This window comes from Triticum urartu, chromosome 4 (genome assembly GCF_003073215.2).
Source record: "Triticum urartu cultivar G1812 chromosome 4, Tu2.1, whole genome shotgun sequence".
In the NCBI taxonomy this organism is placed as follows: Eukaryota; Viridiplantae; Streptophyta; class Magnoliopsida; order Poales; family Poaceae; genus Triticum; species Triticum urartu.
In genome coordinates this window covers 196,563,036-196,570,473 of record NC_053025.1, presented here as the reverse complement: position 1 = coordinate 196,570,473, position 7,438 = coordinate 196,563,036, and positions in this window count along the sequence as shown.

The following is a 7,438-nucleotide window of genomic DNA, read 5'->3' as shown; positions in this document are numbered from 1 at the left end:
GAGTGCTATGGATGGCGTTCTCGTAGGGAGACGGGAGCGGATCCATAGTGGTGTATTGATATGGTGAATATGTGGACTCGTGTGCGCCACCTCAAAAGAGTTACTTGCAGTCGTAGTTTAAGATAGCCACCGAGTCAAAGCTGGTTTGCTGCAGTTAAACTCCACCACCACCACCCCCCCCCTGTTGATACCGATGCATATGTAGCTAGTTCTGATGTAAGTCTTGCTGAGTACTTTTGTACTCACGTTTGCTTAATTTATGTTTTGTAGAGAGACTTCAGTCTCGCTAGTAGTTTCGCGTGGACTTCGACGTTTAGCTTGATACCTCAGCTACGATCTTGTGCCCTCGGTAGGATCTGGTAGATAGTCAGACTTCTCAGCCTTTTTCATTTGTAGATGTCTGTACTCAGACATGTTAAGCTTCCGCATGTGCTTTGATTTGTATGCTATGATTGTTGGGTCATGAGACCCATGTTTGTAATATCTCGCTCCTCGGAGCCTAATGAATAAATACTTGAATTGTAGAGTTATGTTGTGATGCCATGTTGTATTTACACATATCGAGCATATTGTGTGTATGATTGAAATGCTTGGTATGTGTGGGATCCGACAATCTAGTTGTTTATCCTTGGCAGCCTCTCTTATGGGGAAATGTAGTCTAGTGCTTCCATGAGCCATAGTAGTCCGCTACAGCCCGGTTCACCGGAGTCCTGTTAGCCCAGCACTACTGCTCAGGACACTTGACTGGCCGGCATGTGTTTCACTTCATTCCTGTGTCTGTCCCTTCGGGGAAATGTCACACGGTGACATCCGGAGTCCTGCCTAGCCTGCTATAGCCCGGGTTCCCGGAGTCCTGTTAGCCCGGTGCTACAGCCCGGATTCACACGCTGCTGACCGACATGCTCGATGTGATTCATGTATGCCTGTCCCCATAGGTTGGTGCCGCTTTGGGTTCACGACTAGCCATGTCGGCCCGGGTTCCCTGTTATATGGATGCTAGCGACACTATCATATACGTGAGCCAAAAGGCGCAAACGGTCCCGGGCCATGGTAAGGCGACACCCGTGGGAATACCGTGCATGAGGCCGCAAAGTGATATGAAGTGTTACCGGCTAGATCGATGTGACTTGGAATCGGGGTCCTGACACAATGTCACCACGAGAATCCACAAGTTGATTACCAAAAGATACATCAAGTGATCTCAATAGATTACCCTGTTGTCACCATGAGTATCCACAAGAAAGACATACATCTAGTGATCTCAAATCCAGCGTGTTCAATTCGATCACAAAAAGACCTCAAAGAGTAATGCTCACTTCACCACAAAAGATATAAAGGGGAAGAACTTCATATGATCCAACTATATTACCAAACCTCATGATACATTAAGATCGTGTGAAATCAAGAACACAAGAGAGAGAGAGAGAGATAAAAACATAGCTATTGGTACATACCCTCAGCCCCGGGGGTGAACTACTCCCTCCTCGTCATGGAGGCAACGGGGATGATGAAGATGGCCTCTAGTGATGGCTTTCCCCCTCCGGGTGGGTGCCGGAATAGGGCTCCAGATGAGATCGCTTTGGAATAGAGGCTTGCGATGGCGGAAAAACTCATCTAGGTCAACCTTCAGGGGTTTCCGAGTATATAAGAATTTTCAGCGGTGGATTCACGCGAGGGGGTTCGTGAGGACCCCATAAGCTCAGGTGGCGCTCCCCTTGAGCTTGTTGGTCCCCTGGGCACCTTCTAGTCCTTCCCTAAAGCTTCCTAGGTCTCTTCTTGTCCATAAAAAATCACTGTAAATTTTTATCGTGTTTGGACTTTGTTTGGTTTGGTTTTTCTGTGAAACAAAGAAATAGGCAAAAAAAACAGGAACTGGCACTGGCACTAGATTAATAGGTTAGTCCATAAAAATAATATAAAAGTGCACTAAAGCCATGTAAAATTATCGTAAACATAGCATGAATAGTTCATAATTATAGATACATTGGAGACGTATTAGCATCCCCAAGCTTAATTCCTGCTCGTCCTCAAGTACGTAAATGATCAAAGGAAATAATTTATGAAATGTGAATGCTAGAATAGAACAAAACGTTTGATAACATAGGCAATGACAATCTAATAACAAGTAACACCATTCTAATAAGTTCAACATACCATAATGTGGTAATGAAGTATCTCGCAACCTTTCAAGATTATATTGCAAACATAAAGAAAACAATGAATTAAAGATGACGACTAGGTACCCCAATTTGAAGACAACCAACATACTTATATAATGCTTAACAAATTTCTATTAGAAAAATGCATGCAAAGCTAAGAGAGATCCCCATACTCAGTACGTGGTGCCAAAAGAAAGACAGATGGAATTGACTCAACATGAAAAATAAATAGATAGGCCCTTCGTAGAGGGAAGCAAGGATTTTCTTATGTGCCAGAGCTCATTGCTTAAAACAGAGATAATTAACAATTTTTAGAGTTACAGAAGCATGACTAAAAATTCCATCATTACGTATTGTTCTGTTTTAGACAGATTTTGTTCTTATTGCATATTGTGCTTATTATGGTGTTTCTATGGATTGTATAGGAGGTATAAGCTATAGAGATGATAAAATACAATAGGTATTATGTAAGAACAATTATGAAGCTACTTATGATAGTACCTAAGTTAATGATTTATTTTATTATACTAATGGATCTCATGAGGATTTGTTGAGTTTTGTGTGGTCAAAGTTTTCAAGTTTTGGGTGAGATGGCGATGAAAGAAGATAAGGAGCGGCAAGACCCTAATATTAGGGATGCCCAAGGCACTCCAAGGTAATATTCAAGGAATATCCAAGCATCTAAGCTTGGGGATGCCCTGGAAGGCATATCCTCTTTCACCTGCAATCTATCAGCAATATCACTTGGAGCTATATTTTTATGCGTCACATGATATGTGTTTTTCTTGGAGCGTCTTTTGCTTTTCTTAGGTTTGTTTGCTTACTTGCACAATCAATGTTTCATGATTACACCTTTTAGGAGAGACACACATTCATCTTAAATTTATAGAATGATCTATGTTCTTCGCTTATATCTTTTGAGCATGGCGAGAAATATCTTATAGAATTTTTTTTGCACTCTCTTGCTTTACTTATATCTTTTTGAGAGTTAAATAGGAAGTGGTAATTTGCATGAGCTATATGTTTAATCCAAAAATAATAGGTATATGACGGTGGTATAATAAAAAGTTGCATGTAGATCACTTAATATGATGCATGTGATTAACGATATTAAGGTTATAATATGAAGGTTTACTAGTTGATAATATTTGCTTAGTAAAATATCAATGCTAAGGTTCGTGATGTCCTATTTATTAAAATTGTTTGAAATATGCCCTAAAAGCAATAATAAAGAAGATATTATCATATTTCCCCGTTCATGATAAATGTTTATTATCCATGCTAGAATTGTATTGACCGGAAACTTAAATACATGTGTGGATTCATAAACAACATAGTGCCCCTGGTGAGCCTCTACTAAATTAGCTCGTTGATCAAAGATGGTTAAGGTTTCCTAACCATAGACATGAGTTGGCATTTGATAACGGGATCACATCATTGGGAGAATGATGTGATGGACAGTCCCAACCGTAAGCTTAGCATCAGATCGTGTCACTTGGTTTATTTGCTACAATTTTCTTCATGTCAAGTATCTGTTCCTTAGACCATGAGATCGTGCCACTCCTGAATGCTGGAAGAATACTTTGTGAGCTATCAAACATCACTTTGTAACTGGGTGATCATAAAGGTTCTCTATAGGTATCTCAGAAAGTGTTTGTTGGTTTGCATAGATCAAGACTGGGATTTGTCACTCCGTGTGACAGAGAGATATCTCTGGGCCCTCTCGGTAATACAACATCGTGAATAGCTTGCAAGCATGTGACTAATGAGTTTAGTCACGGGATCTTGTATTACAAAATGAGTAAAGAGACTTGTCAGTAATAAGATTGAACTAGGTATGGAGATACCGACGACCAAATCTCGGGCAAGTAACATATCGCCGGACAAAAGGAATTGTATACAGGATTAATTGAATCCTCGCCATCGTGGTTCAACCGATAAAGATCTTCGCTGAATATGTGGGAGTCAATATGGGCATCCAGGTCCCGCTATTGATTATTGATCGGAGATGGGGCTCGGTCATGTCTGCATGTTCTCGAACCCGTCGGGTCACACACTTAACATTCGGTAACGCTAGGGTAGTATTGGGATATTCATACGGTGAAGTCTGAAAGTAGTTCGGAGTCCCGGATGGGATTTGAGACATCACGAGGAACTCCGAAATGGTCCGGAGGTAATGATTTATATATGGGAAGTCATATTTTGAGTACCGAAAAAGTTCGAGGGTATGCCGGCAGTGTACCGAAGGCACCGAAGGGTTCCGGGGGTCTACTGGGGGGTCCGTCTTCCCCAGGAACCCACATGGGCTGTAAGGGGGGTTGGCCTGCTTGGGCCAGGTGCACCAGTCTCTCCCCAAGGGCCCATGCGGCTAGGGTTGGGAGAAACCCTAAAGGGGACGCCCTCCTTGGCTTGGGGGAAGCCACCCCCTTGGGCCACCGCCCCTCCCTTGCAGGAGGGGCTAGGGTTGGCCGCCCCCTCCCTCACCCCTATAAATAGTGGGGAGGCGCAGGGGGCTGCACCCTTCAACCCTTGGCCACCCCCTCTCCCATATCCTCCTCCTCTGTGTAGTTGCTTAGCGAAGCCTTGACGGAGTTCTGCTTCAATCACCACCACCACGTCGTCGTGTTGGCCTTGATCCCATATACTTATCCACCCTCCCTTGCTAGATCAAGAAGGCAGAGACGTCACCGAGCCGTACGTGTGCACATCTCGAAGGTGATGTTCATTCGGTGCTCGGATTGGATTGGATCCCGAAGAAGTACGACTACGCCAACCACGATCTCTAGATCGTTGACGCTTTCGGTCGACAAGGTTATGTAGACACTCCCCCTCTCGTTGCTAGCATCTCCATGGGATAGATTTAGGGTGTTTCGTAGTAATTTTTTGGTTTTCCCTGTAACGTTCCCCATAAAAAATGTCGGTCATGGCATGGCCAGGAAGTTGAAGCATAATTTATCCTTGATTGAGATCCTTTGTGTTGTCCAACTCGAGGGCGCGTGATGGTTAACTCCTCCCAACCTCCTTCCTAAAGGAATACAAGTACTCCCTCCGTCCACGTGCATTGGGCGCCTAAGGAAGGGCAGTGTGATCTAGGCGCGAGGGGAGTGGGCGAAGGGAAAATTTAAACCAGGAAAATAGCCAATTACCGAGCAAGTTTAGCCCTTAATTCTCGCTGGTAAATCTCGCTAGACACGCCAATTTATTGCCTGACTTTTCCCTTCCTCAGCGAGCTGCGCATGCATGCAACAATAGTCGTGCTAGTTAATTGCCTTCCGATTTTTTCGCTCGGGCTGACCAATAATCAACTAACTAATTGTGCATGCATTGGCCTAACACATACCACGGGTCATCAGTTTTCATTCACACGACATTTAAAAATGGTTGCACAGGGAGCCAAAACAAGAGACTGTAAAACAAAGCTGGTTTTTTTTGCGGGGAAAACAAAGCTGGTTTAACTACCTATATGCGACTAAAACTTTTGTTAAAGATGGATTCTCTTAGACGCCCTACACACCTGGACGGGGGAGTAATACTCTGCTTCAAGGGCTTCTAGACTTTCACAAAAGTACTTGAGTTATTTATGACTAATGTGAGTTTATGGACTATAAGCACTTCCACCCTTCCATATTTTCCTACCTTCTTCGGTGTTGTGCATTGCTCGTTCTCATCTCGAGACTTGGTGCAAACTTCGTTGATGCATCCAAATCTTGTGATATGATACGCTCTATCACACATAAGCCTTACTATATATTTTCTCAAAATAACCACCATACCTACCTATTATGACATTTTCATAGCCATTCCGAAATATATTGTTATGCAACTTCCATGGTTACTGTTTACATGATTTGAGCATTCATTGTCATACTGCTTTGCATAATCATATAGAGCTGACATGGTATTTTGTGGCAAAGCCACTGTCCATTATTGTTATACATGTTACGCTAGATCATTGCACATCCTCGTACACTGCGGAGGCATTCATATAGAATCATATTCTTTCAGTTTATCGAGTTGTAAGTAAATAAAAGTGTGGTGATCATCATTATTAGAATGTTGTCCTCACCAGTGAGGATATAAAAAAACAGAGGCCAAAAAAGCCCAACAAGAAAAGAAAAATGAAAAGAAAAAAGGAGAGAAAAAAAGAGAAAGGGGCAACACTACTATCCCTTTTTCACACTTTGCTTCAAAGTAGCACCATGCTCTTCATATAGTCTTCATGATTTGTCGCTTTCATATACTAATGGGATACATTATATAACTTAGCTTGTATATTCCTATGACGAGCTTCCTCAAATGCTCGAGGTCTTCAAGATCAAGCGAGTTGGATGCACACCACTTAGTTTCATATATAGAGTTTTCATACACTTATAGCTCTAGTGCATCTGTTGCATGGTAATCCCTAACCCTCGCATTAATATCGATTGTAAGCCTCTACATTTCCTAACAATCCGCCGAGTTGATGCGAGACTTTCTCAAAAAAAAAATCTTTCCTTATAAACCCCTATCAACATTCTCCTTGACATCCAAAGTGTTAAGTCCATAGCTCACGCTCATGTATTAAGTGAAGTTGAAAAAACTAAGCAAGAAAAAGTATGATACAATTGCTTGGTTTGGCACCGGGATGATCATGATTTATACTTTATGTTACAAAAACCGAGCTATGCCATGCTTACATGATTAAATGAGTAGGAATAACATTCTTTAGCACTTTATTTTAAAGGGTAATGATTATTTCTAACACTCTTTCATACGCAACGAAATGTTCTTTAGCTCTAACATTCTTTGGCTCCCGCACGATTGTCTCTTCAATACATTGCTAAGTAGACATATGCAGCCCCCCTCGGATGGCAAAAGTGAACCGAACATTGTGGCCTGGACATATAGTAAAGGTTTGAGGGAGGACGTGGAGTTTCTACACCCAGGAGCAAATGCTCCTGGTGTGAACAGTAAAATCAAATAAATTCAAAAATAATTCAAAAAAACTGAATTTTTTTTGTGCCATATTTTCACAAATGTTTATTGTGCCTGCAAAATTTCATTGCAAAATCACATTGGTGGAAGGCGTGGTAAAAAAACAAAATTGATGCTCTGAAAATGTTACTTACAAAAGCATATTGGAGCTCTAATTTTTTTTTTTGGCACACCTTCCACTAATGTGATTTCGCAATGAAATTTTGCGTGCAAAACAAACATTTGTGAAAGTATGTCACAAAAAAAATTCAGAATTTTGTAAACATTTTTTCTATTCATACCAGGAGCAAATGCTCCTGGGTGTA